This window comes from Pleurodeles waltl, chromosome 10, assembly GCF_031143425.1.
Source record: "Pleurodeles waltl isolate 20211129_DDA chromosome 10, aPleWal1.hap1.20221129, whole genome shotgun sequence".
Lineage (NCBI taxonomy): Eukaryota > Metazoa > Chordata > Amphibia > Caudata > Salamandridae > Pleurodeles > Pleurodeles waltl.
In genome coordinates, this window is record NC_090449.1 from 479,870,950 (window position 1) to 479,896,437 (window position 25,488).

At 44.6% G+C, this 25,488-nt stretch overlaps 1 long non-coding RNA gene across 1 annotated transcript in view; it reads left to right on the forward strand.

The window, feature by feature from the left end:
• Positions 1–25,488, forward strand: part of LOC138261636 (uncharacterized) — a 57,116-nt gene that overhangs the window by 20,948 nt on the left and 10,680 nt on the right. The gene's annotated exons all lie outside the window — the stretch shown is intronic.

The window sequence follows — 25,488 nt, forward strand, 5'->3', positions numbered from 1 at the left end:
TCTTCGAGAGCTTTCCTTTACCCATGACTCAGGCTGGGACAGGTAAAGTGTGGTTTAACCTTATCCAAATCTCTACAGACTAGGTCAAAGAAAATATCCAATTTGTTGTTACCAATGAGCCTTGGAACCCATCTCGATTTACTTTTAAGACCACTAGTAATGCTGGCATTGTGTGTAATATTTAAGTCTATGAGCACTTGTGAAAAAATAATTGGAAATTCTTCATGTTCAGAGATAGATAATAGGGTCGCAGTATCTTGAACATCCTTTATTGAAAGCTCATTTAAATTCAAACCCTGTGTGTGACATTCGTGTGTGTGGTGACAGTTGGCACGTACCTTCCAAAGTATTGGTTTGCAATGTGGTCCCGTCTCTGTCTGCCTTGATTTGCAATGCTTCTATCCCCAGGCTGGTGATGTGGTAGCTCTTGCTCGTCATCCTCCGAAAATGAGTCTTCTGGTGTGAGAGGTAGCCCACGTCTGGTGGCAATGTTGTGGAGTATAGCGCATGCGCCAACAATCTTGAAAGCTGTTATTGGGGCATACTGGAGGGCACCTCCACTTCTGTGGAGGCATCTGAATCTTGTCTTCAGCAGTCCAAAGGTCCTTTCTATAATATTTCGGGTCCTCCTATGTGCACTGTTGTATCGCCTCTCTCTCTCATTGCTGGGTGTTAGGTACAGGGTAAGTATCCATGGTCGTAGTGCATATGCACTGTCACCTATTTGGCACAAAATTTACAATGTTAGCTGGGCATAGATGGGTTCCACATTGATCTGTGTGTATGTCTTCAAGGTGTATTCAGCTATACCTAGGAGGTATCCGTCTCCAAACTCCCCACGTTCTAGGCGTTAATGCATCCCACTGTGCCTGAAAATGTAGGAGTCATGTGTACTCCCAGGAAATTTGTCAACCATGTCAGTGATAACATAATGGGCGTCACATACCACCAGGATTTTCAGTGAGTGGGTACACTTCCGGTTGCGGAACATATATTCCAGATTTGCAGGAGGGCATATTTGTATATGTGTCCCGTCTACACACCCTATTACATGAGGGAAGTTGGCAATTCTGTATAATTCCAACTTGGTGCTGTTGATTTCTGCCTCATTCCTGGGTAGGTATATGTATCTGGACATGTGTGTGAGTATGTCATCTAGGCATGCTCTGAAGAACCGGGAGAGTGCACTTTGGGATACCCCACCTGCCACAGCAATGACCCCCTGATAGCTACCCGAGGCCAAGAGGTACAGTGAGCATAGCACTTGCACATGTGTGGGGATGGCGCTGCCGCGCACAGTCTGGCGTTGAAGCTGCGGATTGAGTAGATCTATTAAATCTAGGATTGCTGCACTGCTAAGTCTGTATTTATCATATATCTCCTCCTCAGTTTGTTGGAAAAGTGTCTGTCTGGTTCTGTATATCTTCTCCTGTCTCTGGCTCCTCCTCCTCCTCATCTGCTGTGCAGCGTGGGCTCTCCTCCTCCTTGCTATCACATATATCTCTGCCATCTTGAGTAACCCAGATGCCTTCTGGGTCTCCTTTTATACTTTGGTTATGGTTACCACCTGCTCTGGGTTAGTGGTAAATTGGAAGTGCAAAATGGGCTTTTTGCGACTAGTCGCAATTTGCGAGTGGCTATTTCATATGGTTTGAGACTCGCAAATTGCGACTTCCTATTTGCGGGTCGCAAAATGGGGTCGCAATTTTTGCGAGTCGGCAATGGCTTGCGTCGCATTTTGCGATTCGGAAATGGGATTTTTGCATCCCATTTCCGATTTTGCAGGGTCGCAAATTGCGATTCGGGCCATTTGCGACTCGCAAAACTTTGCTACATCTGGCCCTAAGAGAGCCAAGACTGACCCAGAGAGCTGCACCGTTCCCCACCAAACCAACTGACCTATAGAGCTACAAGCAGCCACACCATATGGTACCAAAGCACAAACCCACAGCATACGTAGGTCCAGATGTATGAAAAAAGCCTTTTGCGAATCGGAAATAGCGATTTTTAAGAAATCGCTATTTCTGATTCGCAAAATGCAATGTATCATATTTGAGATTCAGTAAAAGCGATTTCTTAAAAATCGCAAATGTTATTACCAAATCGCAAATTGCAATACCGCCCCCATTCGCATCTATGGGCCTGTCGGCCCATATTTGTGAATATTTTGCATGTCCCAAATTGCGAATTCCTAAATGGAATTCGCAATTTTGGGAAATGCAAAGTCCATAGTGCTGGGGGCCTAAGGCCCCCTCTGCTGCACCCCAAAACAATTTTTAACAACATGTAAGGTGCACACTTGCCAAAAGGGCATGTGTGCTTTACATGTAAATCTAAAAAATGCATTTTTAATGCATTTTTTAAATTTGCACATGGTTACCACAAAGTTGAACTTGGTGGTAATAGCGATTCCTTAATGCCCAATTCGCATTAAGGAATTGCTTCATACATGTGCTTTAGAAATCGCAAATAAGGATTCCTTATTTGTGATTTCTTATCTAGAGAGTCGCAATTTGCAACTCTCTAAACAGGGTCGCAATTTTAAGGAATTGCTATTTTAGCGATTCCTTAAAATTGCATTCAGAATGCCTTTGATACATTCTGAAAGGGCTTTTTGCATTTGCAAACGAGCATTCGCACCGTTTGCGAATGCAAAAAACTTTGATACATCTGGCCCTTAGAGGTTAAGGTTTGTTTGGAACCCCCACTGCCTGCAGTCATACCGCCCTACAGCAGCACACAAATATGTTGGAGGGGAAGCACCTGAAAGGACTGAGTTGCGGGACACTAAGATCTGACTGCGCATTCCACATGCCCATGGGCACAGCGCTCATTTGGCCAGCTCTACATCAAATGAGGCCATCATCTGTGCCACTGGCGCGCAGGTGGAGAGATAACCCACCAAGGAGGACAAGTACGCTCAAGGCACTACGGGCCAGATGTCTCAAGGTTTTTTGCATTCGCAAACGGTGCGAATGCCCGTTTGCGAATGCAAAAAGCCAGTTCAGAATGTATGAAAGACATTCTGAACGCAATATTAAGGAATCCCTAAAATAGCGATTCCTTCAAATTGCGACCCTGTTTAGAGAGTCGCAAATTGCGACTCTCTAAATAAGAAATCGCAAATAAGGATTCCTTATTTGCGATTTCTTAACATGTGTATGAAGCCATTCCTAAATGCGATTTGGGCATTTAGGAATCGCTATTTACCACCAGGTTGAACCTGGTGGTAACCATGTGTAAAATTTGAAAATGCATTTTAAATGCATTTTTAAAATGTACATGTAAAGCACACATGCCCTTTTGGCATGTGTGCACCTTACATGTCCCAAAAAATATTTTTGGGGTGCAGCAGAGGGGGCCTTAGGCCCCCAGCACCCTGGGGTTTTGCATTTCCAAAATTGCGATTTCTAATTAAGAAATCGCAATTTTGGAAATGCAAAAAATTCGCAGATATGGGACAGGCCCATAGGTGCGAATGGGGCCGGTATCGCAATTTGCGATTCAGTAATAGCATTTGCGATTTTTAAGAAATCGCTATTGTAGATTTGCAAATGTGATACATGGCATTTTGCGAGTCGGAAATAGCGATTTCTTAAAAATCGCTATTTCCGAATCGCAAAAGGCCTCCATGATACATCTGGCCCTATATTGGGTGCACAAGCCAGCCAGAGAGACACAACCCCAGTACTGAATGACCACCATTTACCTGTTAAGGAGAATGTCACAAGGAGTGACCAACCCTGTCAAGCCCGCACAAACCGAGGCAGGACCGAGCATTGTGACGGTGCAGACTTGAGGTGCAAGCACTGTGCCCTTGAGTAAAGAGGAGGCAGAAAGGAGGTTACCCCCATCACAGCCCCGCAGTGGGCCAGAGGCTGTTCAAGGAGAGTCCTCCACAAAGCCTCAAGACAGAGTTACCAGTGACCCATGACAGGTGAGAAAAGAGTTGCACACCCCAGAGTAGCAAGCTGCCACCACTACAACACAAAGGGAAGACACGTAGTCCTCAGACAGGACCGGACCTGTGAGAGATCCACACAAAGTGAAGATGTGGCCGGATGTTACATCACAGCAAGCAAAATGTGAGCGTGGCACATTGCCAAGTCACAAAGAAGGAAGGAAAGGGATAGGAGAGAAGATCGTGTGACAGACCTGTAACATTGAAAGACCTGGCAGCCAAAGATGCGCAAGAGTGAAAGATCACAGGGTGAAGAGAAGGAGGACTCATGCCACTACCTGAAAGTGTACCTACAGACACCTAAATACAAATTGTCCAGAGACTATCGGAGAGTCCACCCACACCTGGTTTCTGTTGGAAATCACACCGACCACGTATCATCCATCCTTGGGGTTGCACGAATGACCTGGCTGTGGCTTCTGTTGGACAGCCTGCAGCGGCCCACTGACAGACCACATGCAGCCCAGCACAGCCAATGTGGTCCCATGGCGACCCACTGAAAGGGCCTCAAGCGAAACTCCACACAAGAGATGTTCCAGAAGCTGCTCCATTGACAGGGTACCAAGAAGCACCTGGATTGCAGAGGAAGGTGCCCAACATTGCTGGTGTCTTCCCAGTCTTTTCAGGATTGGCCTTCATAGAGTCAGAATGTTATACGAATTGTCTCTGCAGCAAACTCCATCAATGCTCCCGATGCATTAAGTTTGAACTGATTAATACCAACCATATCACGAGAGCCCAAAGGCCTGAGCAACAGTGCATGAGAGGACTGTGAATCAACCAACCGGCTGTCACAGAATTCGAACTCCATCCACACAGCGTTCATGCCCAGCAGGAGCTGGTTAAATCATGGATGCTATCAGAGATACCTGGGTGCTCCCAGCTGCACCTGTCCTCTCCCATATTGTGAACTTCCTCTCGAGGCTGAGAGACTTAGTTGGTGTTTTGTGTGTATTTTTATTTTATTGTTACTGGTTGGACTTGTTTATATTTTTAAGAACGTTTAGGAGGAATGTAGTGACCTGCTGGACACACATGTGCCCTTCTTCACATAGTAGTTTGCCAGCCCTCCGCAAGGGCTGGATCTTTACCCCTCCCACCCACACCCATCCAATGCAGGCACTACTGATCAGGTGACCCTGGCAATAATAGAACTCAAGGGCACATGCTCATGGCCAGTTCCAGTAACTATACTCCCACTGCTTGTGTATTAATTTTTCCGGTATGAGGGACTAGAGCCCACAACTCTACAAGGGCCAGCCTGCAACAGCCAAAAGGTGTCAGGGCTTTAACTCCACATGGCCCAGAAAAGCACGACAGGCTTCCTGCAGAGCGGGACATTTTATTGTCCGACACGCAGACTTCCAGGATAAGCCCGCAACAGTCTTAGGGAGTCCGAGCTGTAACTCCACACGGCCCAGAAAAGCACAGCGGCCCTCCCACAGCATGGGATGCACGCAGGACGCACCTGGATGCGTGACTGGGCCAAGAGTGGGCCCATCTGAGCCCATCCAGGCCCAGTGGAGGCCGGCCCGGGTCCCTCTTCACTGATGGGTTGGATACCTGAGGCATTTATGACAGTAAGTGATCTCTCTTGCATAGGTGTCTTTATGGTCATTTATCCAGTTCACATTGGGGCTTTCTAATAGGCTAATTGCCTGATTTCCAGAACCAGGCTTATTGAATTTGGTCTTGGTCCTAATTTCCTGGCATCTATGACAGTGTGGTGAAACAGAAGTTAGATGGGCAGAGACCTAACTGTGCTAAAACTACCACCCTGGATTGCTCTTTCGAGTGAGCAGTGGGGGTTATCGATGAGGAAATTCAGTTGGCGGAGATGCACCTCTTGCTAACCTTGGATTGCGGGGAGATACCTGCTGCCATCACAGGATGTGTTACTCTGGGGTCAAAGGCTCGTCCCAATGCCAGTGTGGTTTCCCCTAAGGCTGATGGGGAGTCCACATCTGCTACCACTGACCATATGTTATTATTTCCAACCCCCGGATCTGTGTCAAAGCGACCAAAGCTTGTGAAAACCCCAAAAACCTCAAATCCTCAGAGGGTGGTTCCAGGGGCCTGTCCCTCCATATTACTCAATCTCCCCACCCACCCCCCAGCTCCGCACCCCTCCCTTGTGTCTCTAGGCTATTTGGAAATGTTAAAGAATTGTTTAATCTCAGACTTATGTAAACAGCTCAAACAGACTCTGGGAGACTGTCTTAGTCCGATAATGAAATGGCTGGACTCAATCAAACTTAAACGAGTCCTTATGTGCTCTGGCCGGTGGGAGAGGAGGGCATTATATATATAGTGGTCAAGTCGCCTGTTGTCCAGTCCTCTTTATTTATTTACATACTCAATGAAACTACAGAGACACTGATGTCACACACACAATACATCATCCTAAAATTACCTTTTAAAAACAATCTTCCCTCAACTTAACTCCCTCAAATTGTTATTTGATAAGAGAGAATCATAAAAATCTAGATTTACAGATGAATCATTGGAAAATATATTTTGTTTTAAAATACAGATTCTCTTAAAGTAATGAAAAGAGAATCTAGATTTCATTACAGACATAGAGGCTAGCATTATGCATTATAAACCTTTATTGCCACTCCAAGCAGCACCTTTTAAAAGAATAAGATTACATCATAAAGAAACATTCTAGAATAGAATACAACAATCCATAAGTAGTTTCTGAACTGCAGCCACTTCCTCTTTTACATTGCAGAATCCAGAAAATAATTCCATTGGAGATTTCCCAAAGAAATGAATTTCCGCCAACACAAACTGTTCCTTAATTATTATCTGAAAAAACAAACATACAGACACAAATTCATTACAATTGAATTATCTCAAAACTTGTAAGATTTCAACTGTCAATTCTATTTTTTTCTTATGACATCAAATTAAACATTAATCTTACATATTTAAATTTTATCATTCATTTAATTTCCTAGAAACACAAACACTAAAGGGAGTGGCAGGAGGGATAATGCCAGCCTCCGTGTCTTTAATGAAATCTAGTTTCTCTTTTCATTACATTATGAGATTTGCTATTTTATTACAAGGCCAGAGGCTACCACTCTCCATGTTGGTAGCTCTCCAGCACCACTCTAGACATATGTTCAATTGGTTTGCAATAATCAGCAAAAGTAGAAGCATTAGACCAATCTGCTGCTTTCAGAATATCTTCCAACCTTCCATCTCTCCAAAACACTTTGTTGGCCATAGCTCCTTTCACAGAATGAGCTTTAAATTTATTCTCATCAATACCTGCCTCCTGTATCGTCCATTTAACCCATCTTGCAATAGTGGTCATGGTTACCGCCTTGTATGGTTTTACCAAAGATATCAAGAATTGACTTACCCCATGAGGTCTCACTTCCAGAGTTCTCAATTCATACTCCTTAATACAATGTACCACACACAGATCTTTGTATGAGTCATATTTTAGATAGAAATTGTGAGAGTCTTAGTTCATTTTGAAATTTCAAGAGGTACCCCAGAGGGACCATAAACCATGTTACTTACCTCCAACACCTTCACCTGATACCCTTCAGCATGATATCAAACATAGTAAATAAACTAATTTCATAGATAATCTCTTCAAAAGTCTAAGTATTTGTTACTTGGCCACGAAATGAACATAGGTAACACTTTATTCATATCCCGTAATTCTCTGTATTTTGACATAGGTGGTCTCTTTAACCTAATACCCTTCATGACTCTATATACTAAAACATTGCACCATATACTTCGTCCTTCTACTTGGGAATGACCTGCCAAAAAAGCTGATCTATAACAATTAATAGTTCTATAAGAAAAACCTTTCTCAAACAAATCTACCAAAAAATGTACAACTTCCCCTAGAGGGAATTCCTCGGGATCCAGAGCCCTTTCCCTGCACCAACATACCCATTTGTTCCAAATTCCTCTATATCGTTGCCTGGTTCCTGGAGCCCAGGGCTCTTCCAATAATTCCTCAGCTTTGTCCGAAAGATCTGACATACCTGCATATCTCCTGATATCTTCCAAGCAAGAAGGTTCAAACCCGTGACAGTATCATAGGATGGTCCTCTCCTTCTACACTCATCAAGAGACCTTATCCTGGTAAGTAAAATGGAATTTTGCACACCATCTCCGAAACCATAGGGAACCATGCCTGAGATGGCCAAGAAGGAGTTATCAACACCAGAATGCACCCTTCCTGTCTCACTTTCTGTAGAACCTTCTGAATCATGGCAATTAGAGGGAAGGCATAAGGTCTCACTCCCTTCCAACTGAGTTGGAGTGCATCCACTGCCAGAGCCCCCGGATCAGGCAACCAACTGTAATGTTTCTGAATCTGGTAAGTCAGTCTGCTTGCGAATACGTCCATCTCCAAAGGACCCCAAAGAAAATTTACCCTCTGAAAAACTCTTTGACAAAGTTTCCAATCTGTGTAATCCCTCAAATATCTTGAACTCCAGTCTGCACAAAATTTTTCCTTCCCAGGTAAATACTCTGCTTTCAGAATTATCTTTTGCTCCAAACATAAATGCCAAACTTCTTTTGCCAATTCTGAAAGACCAGGGGACCAACATCCCCCTAATCAGAAACATTGTCCATTGTCAGACAAGAATTGCTATCTTTTTTTTGACAATCACATACTGATTCTCATTCAATATCAGTTGTCTTGGTATTGACATGGAATTTCTGTAAACATATTTCCTAACCAAGAACCATATTCACAATCCAAGGGTCCTGAGTAATTGCGTCCCATGCTTTTATAAAATAACAATAACAACCTCCTACTTTTTCTTAGAAAAAAACCAAAAGTATTCACTATACTCACCAGTTGAAGATTGACCTCGTCCTCTAGATCCTCTTCCTCATTGTGATCTTCCTTCTTGAGGGTAGAGGGAGGAAGTTGCACCTCTCGAATATCCTCTTCCACCTCGTTGTGCATAATGGGACCTTTGAAATCCTCAGCCAGCAGAAAGTCCCCTTGTGTCTGCCTTTCCAAAAACACTATTGTTAAACAAGTGTCTCATGTTATATTGTGCTTTATCTAAAGCTGTGCAGGTTGAGACGTATTTACTCAGATTCTTAATCATATTGTCTTCAAAAAGCAATACCTTTCGGATTATCAATACCTTTTTTGAGTGCAAGATCCCATAATTTGGGATTCATTTTGAATAAGACAGCTTTTCTTCTTTCAGTATTCAAACTCATGTTAGCATTCCACAAAAGAACAATCGCTCTCTGACTCCGCCCTTTCAACAATTCTAAATCTGTTTGAGAGTCATTAAAATACACCTCATTCAGCCATTTTCAGAATACGCACCAGTGGACCACTAACATCCAGGAGTTTATCCTGGCACTGTTTAAGAGATTGTTCCAGGCCTTTCCGAGGATCTCTCCCCATTTTAAATAAAAAAGGTTTGAGCTCCGAATCCAAATAAGAAATACCTTATCCTCAAATACTGCCCTCGTACATTCCGCTTTTTTAATACTTCTCACTTCTTTGTCTAATGGAGTATGTATCAATTGTTTTATCAATTTTGCCACATGTCCAAAGGCCACCAATCAGCTCTTCTGGAGTGACTGTTAGACATGGGGTTTCTGTTTGGCTCAGGTATGCACCTCAGCCAGGCAGAACCCACCACTCCAGTCAGGGCGAGGAAGCTACACACCCAAGATAACCCCTGCTCACCCCCATGGCAGCTTGGCACAAGCGGTCAGGCTTATCCTAGAGGCAATGTGTAAAGCGTTTGCACAACACATGCAACACTTGTGACACAACACATACACCGCAATGGAAACGCTACGACAAGTTATATAAAAATATACTGTATTGCATAAAACATCATTAGACCAAACACAACATGTATCAGTAATACACTGCTACACAAGCAGTTGTCAGAGCATCACACAGGTTACTAGTATTCTGCAAAAGCAAGCAGTAGTCAGGTCATCATTAGCACCAAAACAGTACATGTCATAACAAACACATCATCATGAATGCAGAAAAAGGTAACATTTCCATGCTGCTTGAGTCAGGTAAAACATTACCATGCATGCCAATAAAAAGAACAGCACATGTACTATGCAACCTCCTGGTGAGTGCCCATAGAAGGAAACATATTCATATGGCCTGTATCATGATCATACCCTCCCCCTGTACAAAAGGCAGATCCTGAAAATATGTGGGCCACCCCAACCCAACCTAAACATAATCAGGTTACAAAGTGGGGAAAAGGAGGCAGCGTACATGAGGACAAGATTTTTGCAATGAACTGTAATTCTTACTGGATCATCTAGAAGCACTTTCCATAAGCGGGGCACTGCGCCCCTGCACTGGTTCTACACAATGTGGGGTTACCACAATACACCCCGTCCAGCTCATGAGCTCCTGCACTCCTTTCATAGAGATTAAGGTAATTCGGGGCGCACGTGTCCCATTTCAGGAGCTCCTGCTCTCCCAGCAGAAAACATGCAATAATCAAGCAATATTGTGGGCAGAGCTGGGGACCTCCGTCAAGGGTCGCCACGCCAGCCTGCTACAGATGTCGGTGGTGCTATACCACCATGGCCCTCTCTCTTGTGGTAAGGAATTGGGAGAGGGGCACAAAGGGGTCTCAATCACCGAGGAACCCTCCTTGGATCCCTTGCGGGTGAAGGAACCATCAGGCAGCTGTCCACCTAGCTGCAGCAGCTGCTCCCTCCCACAGCATCCTTTCTGGCCATGTACCCGCCTAAAGTGTTGCCGCCTTGTCCCTGAGTCCGAGAGGGCTCGAGACATACTCCAGACGGGCCCAGTCTCTGGTCGCCAAAAACAAAGGGGCATATTTATACTCCGTTTGCGCCGATTGTGCATCAAAAAAATTGACGCACAATCAGCGCAAACGTTGCCCCCTATTTAAACCCTGACGCTGGAGCCCGCGGACGTAAAAAATCCGCAGTATGCGTCATTTTCTGGATGCGGCAACCCGCCCGGCGTTAATGATATGCAGGGTAGGCGTTCCCGTCCAAAAAACGACGCACACAGCCGTGCGTCGTATTTATGCTTCCCGGCAAAAATGACTCTCGGCCAGGAGGCGGAGCAAAAAAATTACGCGAAGCCCGATGTGCGTCAAAATTTAACGCCTGGGTCAGGGCAGGTGTTAAAATGGGGCAAATACACCTGTATTTAATCAGAACACACAGAACAAACAACAGAGCAGCAGAGCAGCAACAGGGAGACATGGAGGTGATTTTTATCCAGCGTGCACGTAGACGCAGAGCCCTGCAGCAACAACAGCAGCTACAACAACAACAGCAGGGACCCCAAAGGCAGCGCAGAAGGCAGGAGAGGATATTCCGCCCAAGAACAACCCTGCATGGCCTCAGGGAACACGACATCATCCAGAGGTACCGGTTGAACTGGCAGGCCATTCAGCAGCTGCTGCGAAACATTGAACAGCAGTTGGCCCCCACTTTGGTGACACCCCGCACTATCCCAACAGAAACAAAGCTGCTTGCCGTACTTCACCTGCTGGCAAGTGGCTCCTTTCAAACAACTGGTGCCCTGGTTGGCGGAATATCACAACCATCATTCTCCGCATTTCTGCCAAAAGTACTGGATGCCATCATTCGCCTGACACCCCTCCACATCTGCTTCCCTAACACACTGCAGAAGCAGCAGGAAACTAAACAGGGGTTCTACGCCATCAGTGGCTTCCCACACGTCCTTGGTGCAATCGACTGCACACACGTACGCCTTGTGCCACCTGCTGCAACAGAACACCTCTACCGCAACAGGAAGCACACACATTCAATCAACGTGCAGGCCATAGTCGGTCACCAGGGATTGATCACCAACATCGTGGCTAAATATCCTGGGAGTGTACATGACTCCTTCATCTTCCGTCACAGCACCATCAACCAACACTTCCAGGATGGACGGTATGGCAATGGACTACTTGTTGGTAAGTACAGAAACCTACTCATATACACACTGCACAGCAACCCTCTAGGACACACAACACATACACCAGAACAGCAACACCTAGACAGGAACACACTGAGGTCCTCACATCACTAGCCATGTTTCTTAACTCACCATTGAATATGTCACAAATTGTAATTTACTGTACAGCTTAATGTGAAGACAATGAGTGTGGTTGCCTAAATGTCACCTTGCAAATTGTAAGTGTCACAATAACCTTTACATTAATACATTGCATTAGTTTCAAGGGATGGGATGTCCAGGGTACTTTGATATGAACGTGTTAAAAACACTTTCAATTTTAACTCTGCATGGAACTATCATCTCACCCCCAGTGAAGACACACGGACACCTGTATCACAAGTCACAATGCTAGGGAGGACACACTCTATTGCAATTCCCAAAACATACTGCTGACAAAGGGTTAGCAGACAAACACTTGCTCAGCCAAGGAAAAAACACAATGCAGAAGGTATAGCCTACAAGTATAGGTTGTCACATTAGTACACAAAAGAGTCACAGACAACACAAGACAACTACTGCCATTAAAGGTCTTTTCAATAGTGCCAGCTATATCTACATGATCCCATTCTGTGTTTTTCTTTCAGCTGATCAGGGGTATGGCATCCAGCCGTGGCTAATGACACCATTTGGGAACCCGACTACTGCTGCAGAGCGGGCATACAATGACGCCCATAAGAGGACATGCAGCATTGTCGAGCGCACCTTTGGGATCCTAAAGTCAAGGTTCCACTGCCTTGTCATCACTGGCGGTAGCCTACTATATTCCCCAGAGATGGTCTGTAGGATCATACTCACTTGTGCCATATTGCACAACATTTGTGTAAAAAGGAACATTCCCCTCCTGGAACCAGACCCATGCATTCCTGAAGACGATGAAGAGGAGGATGCTGGCCTGCAACAGGAGGGGGAACAACCAAACACGGCTGCTGGAGTGCGTAGGCGCCAACACATTGTAAATAATTTATTTTCTTAATTTTTACTATCACCACTTAATGCACAATTGTAAATAAACACAGATAACAAACACCACATCATGGTTTGGCCTATTCATTTCTGCCCACCTTTAGTTTGAAATTGCTGAAGAAGAATGTCGTCTCATTGAGCAATAATGACATAACAATCATCACACAAAAAATATACACCACAAATGTAATGGCCACCATACAATGGTCAAATACATACACCATGTAAATGACAGACATCCTGTACAGTTCACCTTTGAAGGGCAATAGCTGAGGACCACACATATGACTCACATACATGTAGGAAACATGTATCATCGCAGCAGATGGCACACAACTAAAACACCATCACTCAACTAGGGGAAAACAGGCCTCATACATCAGGCTGTTCACATGCTAATGCTTCAGGAACAGGAATGTAGTACTAGACTCTTGCCAACAGTAATTCCAACTACTTACTATCATTGCAATGACTATCTGTCACTAGAGTTACACATAAGCAGAACATACACAGCACAAGTGCTACACCTACGACAAGCATCCAGCACATCACATCCCATCTACATGTCAGCCCTTTTCTAAAAACAATACACACACTTGCAGCTGCTCACACCCCACCTGTCTGAAAAGGTCCCTGGAATGCCGATTTGTGTACACTGAGATTCCCTCATCTACACACACACACTCACAAGAGTCATCCAGTGTGCCACACCCTTTACTATGCCGACCATTGTCATACTACCATCTCACTGCATGGAACACAGCTCATATAATACACTGCCTTGGAGTTTATAAGGCCTGGTATCACCTGTAGATTGATTCTTCTGTGAAAGGTACTGTAGGCTATTTATCAGCTAATCCCATCTGACAGGACTAGTGAGACACAGATGGAGGCCACACCTGTGACCCCCTCCATGCACACCACCCAAATGTACATGCCCTGTCCCTGCAGATGCCTCCTACTGCATACATGTTTGAATGTGAGCCATTACATCATTAAGCTTTGACACTAATGTTGCCGTGTAACACTTTATCAGGGTTCATGTGTCACCTTCAAAGCAACACAGGACATACACAGTGTGACATCTCAACTGTCTAATGCTCCCTCTGACCAGTCCTAGTCAGAACACTTGATCATGTGATTACTGAAAGAGCTTGCACCTGATTGACCCAGCATCCTGTCAGCCTGACTGGCACCTGTCCGTGGGTCACTCTACAGATACCTGGGGTCCACCTATGGACCACACATGCTGTCCAATACCTTTTGTACCTCAGACAATAATTTGTCATTAGCCTCATCAATGTATACTCAAATACATAGTAGTGCATCTGACTGTCATTTGCATCAGATTTGTGACAGTGCCCATGAATAGCCATATCTTGGCCCTTCCGTTGTCTGACCTTCATTAATGCTTAATGTGTGACAGTGGACCAGGACCATAGTGTATGATGGTGTAAATGGCCTCCATCAAAACCAGCAACCTCAGATAATGTCCATGAAAAGTCAACACATATGAGGACCCTGACTGTTCAAAACGCTGAGTAACACTTTTTCAAATGATAAAGATGAGTCGTGTGTTGAATACCAGCCATTTACTTCTGCACAGAGGCTATGATGTTTCATGATACATTACCATCCACAGAGGCCAACTGGAGTACAAATGTGGCAATGACACATGCCAGATCCAGACACCTGAGACATTCTCTCACTCAGCACAAAAAGGTTGCCCATTCGAAAGTATCATTACACATGTTCAGTGACAGGGTGGGACCACCCATGTGTAGGTGACCATGTCCTCAATGGCTTCTCTCCATTTTTGCTACAAACAATGCCCAATTGGAACAAGATTAGCTGCCACTAACTCATGAGGAGACCTGGAAGTTACAGTGACAACATACACCCTGACAGTTGATAGTGGATCTACATTGGACCACACATATAAACATGTGCCATCCAATCAACAAAATATTTGCAAGCAGCCGATCACAGTAGTGTCCCAGTTGGAACCTAGCATGGAAGAATGAAACATGCCACTAAACCAGGTAATGCATAAAGGGCCACATACATCAACAACCTATTTGTCATCAGCACATGAGGAACGTCGAGATTTAGCAAAAAATATTAATGCAAAATGGTATGTCAAATTGCTCCAAAGAATCAATAGGGCAAACGTCAAATGGGCAAATGGGATTATTGAATGGCAAACAGTGAATCACACCCTATGGGCTTCCATGAGCCTGCTGCTGCAGGTTTAGCATTACTGAATAAATGAAACCCTTGGATAAATGAGCAAATCTGGAAGGGCAAACCCTAGGGTGCTGGGGGCCTAAGTCCACCTCTACCGCCCCCCAAATATACATGAAATATGCACATGTGAAGTACACACATACATAAGGCGCATGTGTGGCCTACATGTCAAAAGTTAAACACATATAACATACACAAATTCTTAATTAGGACATGGTTACCCCCATAAAAAGTGTAGGTGACAATTGCACTACCTATTTGGCCTACAGATAATTTGGATTACCGTGATAAATGTGGACACATTTTTGCTAAGGAATACATCCTGGTATCACATTCATCATTTGAAATTAGCCATCAGCAATTACCCAAAATATGTGTACAATTATGGGTAATAACCATTTGGAGAAACCATTACTATTACACTGTGAATGCCTTCTATACATCCTATAAGGGACATGTGCCATAGCTAAGCCCAAATGTGTATCACTTAGCACCGTTTGGTCATGACAAAATTCTCTTCACAATTTGACAAAATAAAGACATATTTGTCAAAATGCGTCATATTTCCACGCATACAGCTTGTGCGTCATAAATTTTGACGCATAGGAGTGCACATAATGCTGAGTCAAAAAATATAATTTTAAAATAAATATATTAATAACCAGCATTACATGGTCACCATATTTTTTATAATGCGTCATATTTCCACGCATACAGCTTGGGCGTCATAAATTTTTGACGTACAGGAGTGCACATAATGCTGAGTCAAAAAATATCATTTTAAAATAAATATATTAATAACCAGCATTACATGGCCACCATATTTTCTATAATGCGTCATATTTCCACGCATACAGCTTGGGCGTCATAAATATTTGACGTACAGGAGTGCACATAATGCTGAGTCAAAAAATATCATTTTAAAATAAATATATTAATAACCAGCATTACATGGCCACCATATTTTCTATAAAGCGTCATATTTCCACACATACAGCTTGGGCGTCATATATTTTTGACGTACAGGAGTGCACATAATGCTGAGTCAAAAAATATCATTTAAAAATAAATATATTAATAACCAGCATTACATGGCCACCATATTTTCTATAATGCGTCATATTTCCACGCATACAGCTTGGGCGTCATAAATTTTTGACGCACAGGAGTGCATATAATGCAGAGTCAAAATTAATTTTCATATTTGGTCATCATATTTGCCAGCGGCTTAAATTTCAACTCTAGAACTATAAAATAAGCCTCACACAAATATAAGGGAACAATGACGAAACTTTTTTTTGACTCTGCATTATGTGCACTCTTATGCGTCAAAAAATATGACGCACAATCTGTATGCGTGAAAAAATGACGCATAACGGAAAAATAAAAACGGCGCCCATTTTATGCAGGATGTGATGTAATAGGATATCCTGTTTACAGATTCTGTACTGTGGGTGTACTTTCACTTTCACTTTGCAGTCTCAGATTATTCTAGACTGTGTGGCTGTGTGGAAAGTGTTGTCCTGTGTTTTAGTGCTTTTGTGTCCAGTGTACTTCTCTATTGTGCTTTTGTCATCATTGTCTTGTTGTTGAATACTGTCTGAGTCTGTATTGTATACTTTTGTCAAGTCCAGTGTTTCTTTTATTGTCTGTGGGAGTCTGTTCTGGGTAGTGTAATTTTGGGGTTAGTTGGGCTCTTATTCTTAAGTTTTCTTTGTTTTTCACTACTCTACTTTTCCCCATTTCCCCCTTTTCCTTTTTTCCCAACTTTTTCCACTTTTTTGTGCAGAGATGTCAGGTAGGCCACGGCTTGCCAGGATGGGTGAGGAGGAATTGGGGGGATTTATATGGCTTGTTTGCCATTTCCTCCCAATCATGCTGGAGGCTGGGGGTCGTGTGATACAGGGGTATCACACGGAGGCACGTAAAGTCCGGTGGGGGAAGGTGCGCCATCACTTGGTCCGTGTCTATGGTAGCCTGAGGAATGACCATCAACTCAAGCACCGCTGGGCTGATCTGATATCCAGGGAGCAGGATCTGCTGGACCACCTGGGAATCAGGATTGGTGGACATGTTGGTGAGTACAAATCAATTACATGTGAACAATTGAAAGCTGTGTGGGGACATGTGATGATTGTTACCCAATCTGCTAGATAAGTAGCTGACTGTGTGTAATGCTAGGGAAACCTACTGGCTAATTGTTGCACGATGTGTAGGAAGACAAATGCTAGCAGTCAGGTAGCTCATGTTTTCTACACATACCGGTTGCCTGTAGCTGTATGTAATGTAGTGTTGCCTTTGTGTCAGACAAGCGACACGTTAATGCCTCTATTTGAACTCTACAGGTCACAATAGCCAGTGAAAAATGGATGTTGCATCATACCTACATATGTAGACGCCATAGCTAGACTGAAATTTGTAAACCCAATATGATGCTATAAATGAGTGCTGCCTTCACGTCAATTGAAGTTAGCTATGTTGTCCACACATATGTCACATGTGTGTCTGGTTGGTGTGTGTTGAAAATGACCACATAGGCTGTTTGAGTTTGAGGGGTCATGCAGTCCTCAAGTAACCAGCTTTTGGATGTCTCTCTGGGATGCACATGATGAGATGAATGCACCCCGATATTGTTGGGGCATACTAATGGAGGTGCTTCTTTGACACTACATGACTGTCCTGGCCACTGCATGTGTGTAGTAGGGTGTGTAACTGTAGCAGGAGACTCATCCAATGTAAATGTTGATCAAGAATTATTCCATGCAGTATGAGCATGTGTGAAAGTGTTTCATTACGCATGTCATATTCTCACATTGTCTTTGTAATTGCAATTGTTTGTCAGTGCACGGAGTCTGAGTATATTCTTCCTTCCATGCTTTACAGGTGGACCTGCACCGTACACCATGGGAGAGGTGGCTCATTTTGAGGACCCCGACACCTACAGTGAGTGTTGCATGTGTGCTATTTTTATTGTTTGCTAGTGATGCATGATGGACTCCTGTGTGTTCAACAGAATTCAAGGTTTGATGCGCTGCCCATTCATTAGTATTGTTCCATTAGTGGGATTTCAATTATCACTTCAGTTTCAGTAGACCTATGCTTATCCATCTCTCAGATTTAGGGTCTGTAGGCCATACCAGTCGGCCCGCTATGGGGAATGGGATGAGTCATGTGGAATACACTGGTTAATGTAAGAGTTGCTCTGGGACTTGGCTTGGACTGAGTCTGCATTTCAGACTGACATTATCCCAGATAGCTTCTGCAAAAGGCTTGTCTTAAATATGCAGGTTCCCTAGTTGAGGATGGACTGAGTACACTGTAGGTTGGATCTTCCGGGGGCATGTACTATCACAAGTTGAACTAGAAGTGTGTGGGACTAGAGTGCAATGGCCTAGGTGTTCATTCTACTCATGATCATGGGTGTTCTTGCTCCTCTGTGTGTGTGGTAAAATATGCCTCGCTGGTAGTATGTGATATTGGCCTAAGTCAGTACATTTTGACATGTGTGGACCTTGGATAGGACAAGGTTTGGCTGACTCCAATTTCTTGCTAGCCCTTCATTGGTGTTGTGTGTGGAGGCAAATACTTGTTGAGATTTCTATACACTCCTGGGTGTGCATTGAATATGGGATTGTTGGTTGTTCTTCCCACCCCACCCTCAAAGACTGCCATGTGTTTGGGAATAGGGTACCTAGGACTGTAGCAACCAGTATGTTACATATACTTGTGACCTTTGGCAACTTTGTTTTGAACCTAGTGTACACATTCGGTTATGGCACATGAGTTCTATATTAGTAAAAAACAATTACAAATGGCATATATTGAGGGTTGTGATTGTTATCACATAGAGTGACATATGTAGTGAAGTCAGTAGGCGGAAGAGGTTCAGCCATAATGTCAGCTGCATTACCCATTATTTGGATGAGAAGTTTAGGCTGATGTCACCCATCATGTAGAGACATGTATATGCTAGGTGTGAGATGCCCTTTGGTATACAGGCTTCCCATGTACTTCCTCTGAGACTTTCAATGATCTATGTTGTGAAAATCGCTTTAACAAATACAGTACAATTAATGTGCAATTGACCCATTGTGCTATTCCACCCAATGCATTTCCTATGGTAAATAGTTGCCCTTTCTCTTCACAGCTGCAAACATGAGTGCCGCACAGAGACATCAGTTCGAAAGGCGTGCAATGAGATACCGGCACATCTTGCAGGTGCAGTCGGGGTTCAGAAGGATGGCCCGAAAATACAAAGCGGATCGGGCCTCCGGAGCATGGTGGGCCTCACCACAGGGTGGCCCAACATTGCCCACAACAGCCACCACCACCACATCCACCAGTTCTCCCCAAGTGGCCCCAGCAACGGCGGGGACAGTTGACCCTGCCTCTGCAGCACGACCTGGACCCAGCAATTTCCGAGCTGCAGGACAGTCCAGTGGGCAAACAACAACTCCAACACCGTGCACCTCTGCCAGCACACAGACTGCAGCAGCCCCTCCTATTGACCCTGCGGCATTCCTGGCATTAAACAGGAAAATGGACAAGTTTATTACCAAGGTGGACAAGCTAAGCCAGGATGTGGCCTACATTAAGAAAAGGGTTCGGTCCATCAGGGGGACCCTACTGAGGGCCAACCTTTAGGACTTTATTGCTTGTTTTAAATTTATCCCTCCCCTCTCTCCTCTTTCCTTTTTGTAATGATAGTTGGGTTTTGGGGATTAGTGTTAGGTTAGTGTAGGTTGTTAGCTTAGTTAGTGTTAGGGAGGAGGGTGGGGGGTCCTTATTCTTTCTATTTTTCATTTTTGGGTGGGTGGGTGGGGGTCAATGTTGGGATTCCTGTCTGTTTATAAAAATAAAAATAAAAAATATATATATACAAAAAAATATATGATTGTTTAGGATAGTATAGTATGTGTGTAGGTTAGTATGTGTTGTCCTGCATGTGTCCTGTCTCATAATGGTGGGTGGGGGGTTGATGTTTAGATCGATTCGTTATATGTGTAGAGTAAGTTTAGCTTAGGTTAGTTAGGGACAGTTGTGGGTTAGGAGTAGTCAGGTTAGATTAGTGTAGGTATGACTTTTCCCTTAGTTGCCTCTGGTGTGAATACATAGGAATAAACATATAGTTAACCCTTTGCATTATGCGTTAACTGCTGCTTGATCATGGGCTTGACATCAGTGTAGGTGAGTGTTTTTCTATGACATTTGTGTCCTATGCTACCCACCACAGAAAATGGAGGTTTAACATGGCAGCTACCCCTGTGCTAACTTGGTAAGTATCCACCATTTGGTAGACCCACCATTAGTAGTTTACAACGATCACCAAGGATTTGTGTTGATGAGTAGGTATTCTACATCACAAAGTGTGCTTCCAGACTTGGTATTGTGGGTAATTTATTAGGTCGGACTGCAGTGTGATGTTCAGGGACATCTTTGTAGATGAGGTGTTGTTAACTGTCTTGTTGTCTTCATTGCTGACATAGATCATGTGTGTACAAATTCAGCATGACTTCCCTTCATGGAAGTATACTCAGAAAGGGTGATTGATGCAGTGTTTAGTTGTGTTTGCTTAGATTATGCTGCATAAATTCATTTTTTAGTATTGCATGGTGCCTACATTTCTCAGCCACCATTAGTTGACTTGGATTGCTATAGATGGAACATTATTCTGTCCAATGCAGCATAATTGTGTGTGGTTTGTCCCTTCATCAGTTATTCTCGTCAGGATGGTCAGGCTATGATGCAATCCTGGCCACTGCACAGATGTATCAGACTACATGATGTCAGGACAGTTGTATTGACAAGCTACATGGTTGTCACACAGGCACTTTAGAGTTACCTACTGCACAGTTGATGTGTCAAATTACACAGAGACATATAAGGTGTGCAAGTGCAATTTATTGATAGGTGCTGTAGTGCAAAATGTACATTGTCCATGTTTGCTGAGTCCGTTCTGGTGCATTCTTACATGTTGATCCTACAGAAGGGGTGTGGATGATGCTCCTGACATGCTGGGGTGATGTAACAGACAGAGCAGAGGGACAGGATTTGCCGAATAGTAGGAGAGAGACATTCACTGGCAATGCTGACAAGTCATACAGTGGTTAGCAGAACAGTCTTTGAGTATAGTTGTAGTGAGACTGGCATTTGACAAAACGTAGGACCTTGGTCAAAGTAGGCCATGGTGCAAGGACTAGTGCTTCCGGGTTCTCTTCCGTGTGAATGTGATCTGTTCCATGTCTTCTTCTTCTGATGTGTGTGTTGCCTGCTTTGTCCTTGTTGTTGTTGGTTGTGAAGGGACAACACACACCTCAGTGTTAGAAGACGTGGAGTCAGACATCCCGGGGGCTGCTCCCTGTGAAGTTCTTAAGGGCAGTACTGCTGCAAGGAGGGCCTGCTGGTTTTTGAGAATAGCAGCCACATCACGATGGTAGGCAGCCAGGTCAGCCCTGAGGGAGTCATGATTGCATTCGTGCATGCAGTGGAAAGTTTGGGGTGCGAGGTGTTGTGGCAACTCCCTTACTGCAGTGGTGAATTCCTTTATACTTTCTTGTAGTCCTTGCAGTATGGATGTTAGGGCTTGCATAGCTGCTGCCTGATCTGCAGATGACAACATGCACGAGCACACCCCCTCAAGGCTGGCTGCCATATTTTGCATCCCCACCCGCACCTCCTTGGCCAGCTCCCGCTGTACACCAACTACAGTTCTTTCAAAGCTGGTGCCAGTGTCGTCAGAGTCCTCAGCTGTATTGGAGCTGGCAGGTCTTACAATTGGGGTGGTGGGTGGTTCTTCTGTGATGGCTACTTGTTCTGTGCTCCTCCTTGTGACTGAAGGTGGGGTCTGGAGGGTTTCAAGGACCTTTTGGATGGTCTCCTGGGGAATGTTTATGGGCTCGTCATCCATGTCATCAGAGAAATCAGGGACAGGCATATCAGCAGGAGATCCATGTTCCTCTGCAATGAAACAGGGTGCAATTAGTGTGTCTGTGTTGTGACAATTTTGACGTAACATGCAAGCCTTTTGATGACTTTACTTTGTGATCTTGTTTGGTATTGGTATCTGCTGTCCTTCATATGGGCATTGTTATAGGCCTATGGCCCACCTGTGTGTCACATGTATGATATAGAGTTATCAGACTTGTCTGCCTAATCGCCTCTAGGTGTTGCTTTGTACCAATTAGGGAATAGCCATCTTTTTGTACTACTCGACCCTCCGTGTATATCTATTCTTATGGTGAGACCTTTCACTGGCTGTGGGTGTTGTGATTGCCCTGGCAGCACACTTGCCTCTCAGGACCTGCCCCAAAATCTGTTTGTTCACATTGAGCTAATTGTAATTGTTATGTGGCATATCCTATGCATGGCAATGTTACGATGTGATATGGATGTAGACATTGTTGATGTTTCCAGCTGATGTTGGGTAATGTGTGTTTAATTGGATTGCCCTGTTTATCGTATCAATGTCCTATTTGGTCCTCTGACTGTGCAGGTGTGTTTCAGTGACCAGTTGCATGTGTCCCCTGCTCAATGTTGTTGTCTGAGCAGTATGACATTAGTGATGTTGCCTTGTTAGCCAGGCATGTGAGGGACCCTGACGTATGCAGCATGTGTGTGTCCTTAGTGCTGTGTGGCTCCTAGGCAGCTTTGCGTCAAAAAGTATAAATATGGCCCAAAGTGCTCCTCACGTGCTGGGACTGGGGCGCAAGGAACGCTCTACTCGCACTCCACTCTGCCCCCAGAGCCACAACAGTGCTCCTCACACCCTGGGAAACAAGCAATCAAAGCGCTCTTCACGTAATGCTTCAGGTTCACACACCCAGTGCTCTTCACATGCTGCAGTGAAAGAATGGAGCGCTCCTCCACGCTCCTGATCTGACGAGCACAGAACTTCCCTCGCATTTATGAATGTGAAAACAGGAGAGAAGGGGGCACACCACCCTGCACCTGGAGACAGCAAGGGGGGCACAGGGCTGCAAGGCCAAAACAAAAAGGCCAGCACAAGGGTTCAAAAACAGTGCCAGTCCCTCTTGGTGACCTAGCAGGTCATAGATCAGCACAACAGCAGAGCAGTCCCAAGGCCATTCCTAACGAGTCCTGCCAGCAGCATCTGGTGTCCAGTCCATTAGTGTCTACCACTGTTGGGGACAGCCCTCTGTACTTACACTAATTTTGCGCAGCTTCCACAAAATGGGAAGGGGGGTTCCAACCAGCACTAACCGGTTCCAGTAATGTCCCCTTTCTCCTCCAGCACTGGCTCCAGACATCAGTTGGGGGCAAACAAGCTGTTTGTGTAAGGCCAGGGCACAGCCTTTACAGATGCATGTGTGCCCTGCCTCTGCCTCTCCCAGCCCAGGAAGACCATTCAGTATGTAGATGCTCTCTTGTTACACCTCCACCCTCCCTGTGTACAGGCTCTCTGAAAAGTATGCACAAAACCCAGCTGTCACTCTGCCCCAGACGTGGATTGGAGTCAAGCTGCAAAACACCAGTCATAAGCACAGAGAAATGCCCACTTTCTAAAAGTTTCATTTCTACTATGGTAATTAAAAATCCAACTACCCCAGTAAGCAGCATTTCTCATTACTATTCCAACCATATCAAACATGCCTACACCACCCCTCATAGATCAGGCAATACCACTTGGAAATATGTTAGGACATTTCAAATGCAAACCTATGAGAGGAGCAGCGCTCACAGTAGTGAGAAACTAAATAGGCTGTTTGTCACTACTAGGACATGTAGTACATAAAGACATATGTCCTACCTTTTACAAACACAGCACCCTGATAGACCTAGCTAGGGCCTACAATAGGGGTGACATATATGTAGTAAAAGGGGAGTTCCAGGCCTGGCAAGTAAATTTAGATGCCAGGTCCCTGTGGCACTAAACTGCGCTTGCAGACCCTGTGGTGGCAGGCCTGAGACAGGTTTGAAAGGCTACTTCTGGATGGTTAGTTTAGACTTAAAGTATGCCTACTTGACCATCCCAATTTTTTCTCCCCATCGTCAGTTTCTTCAGTTCCTTTGGGAGGTGCTTTGTTACAAGTACAAAGTCTTTCCATTCAGCCTGTCATCAGCACCTTGGTGCTGCACAAATTTTATGATGCCAGTAGCGGAATATCTCCGAGCAGGGGGTGTTTGTCTGATAATTTCCCTCAACATCATCCTTATCAGTGCTCCCGCCTTGTCCTCTCCCATCTGGAGTGGTCCATTTCCCTCCTTCAGAATCTGGGGTTCATTGTCAGTGGTCATCAGTCAGTCTTAATACCGTCCCAACAAATGGATTCCTTGGGGTGTCTGGATGACTCTACCATAGCTCAGTTGTTGCTTCCACTTCAAAAGATTCATGTAATCAAGAGGAATTTGAGGTTACTATTGTCCAGACAGACTGTATTATTGAGGGCGGTTGCCCGCATAGTGGGCCTACTTTCTTCCTCTAATCAGGAAATTTTCCCAGGTCCCCTTTTATAGAGGGCTCTGCAGCGTTTGAAGATTTCTCATCTTGAGAAGGGCCTCAGTTATGTGGATCAGGTTCCCCTCTCGGAGGAGGCTCAGTCAGAGATGCACTGGTGGTTGGCCCATACGGAGGGCTGGAACAGCAGGTCAAGTTTTGGAGTTTGTTATAGAGTCTGATGCCAGCCTTTGGGGGTGAGGAGCTCGATGTGGCACAGTGTCCACAGGGGGTAGTTGGTCCAAAGCAGAGTTGGACCTTCACATCAATTGTCTGGAGCTCCTTACAGGCTTGTTTTCGATCAGGAGTCTATCCCCTCTTAAGACGGATTGTTGTATTCTTCTTCGAATAGACAATATCTCAGCAGTGAGATAGGTCAACAAGTTGGGCGGAACAAAGTCCTGCATTCTGGCGGAGATTGCCAAGGATTTTTGGCATTTTTATCTGCAACACCGGATCTCAGTGGTGGCTAAGTATCCGCCAGGGTGCAACAATTCGGTGGCAGATTGGCAATCACGCACGCCATCTTCGGGACTACAGTGATGGAGACTTCATCCGAAGGTTTTTCGAGCTTTCCAGTCTCTGTGGGACTCCCTGTCCATAGATTTCCTTGCCTCCCACCTCAATTGACATCTGAAGATGTTTTTCAGTTGGAGGCCGGACTCAGAAGCTCTAGCAACCAAAGCCTTTCTACAGGAGTGGTCTCCGGATGTCTTTCCCCCTTTTTTGATGATCTCCAGGGTTTTGGCTCAGGTCCGCCGTTAGCAGGTGGATCTCGTTCTTTTGACTCTGTAATGGGTTCTTTATCCCTGAAGCACATAAAAGGGATATTGGAATAAGATAACAGGCGCAGAAGGTAGGTTT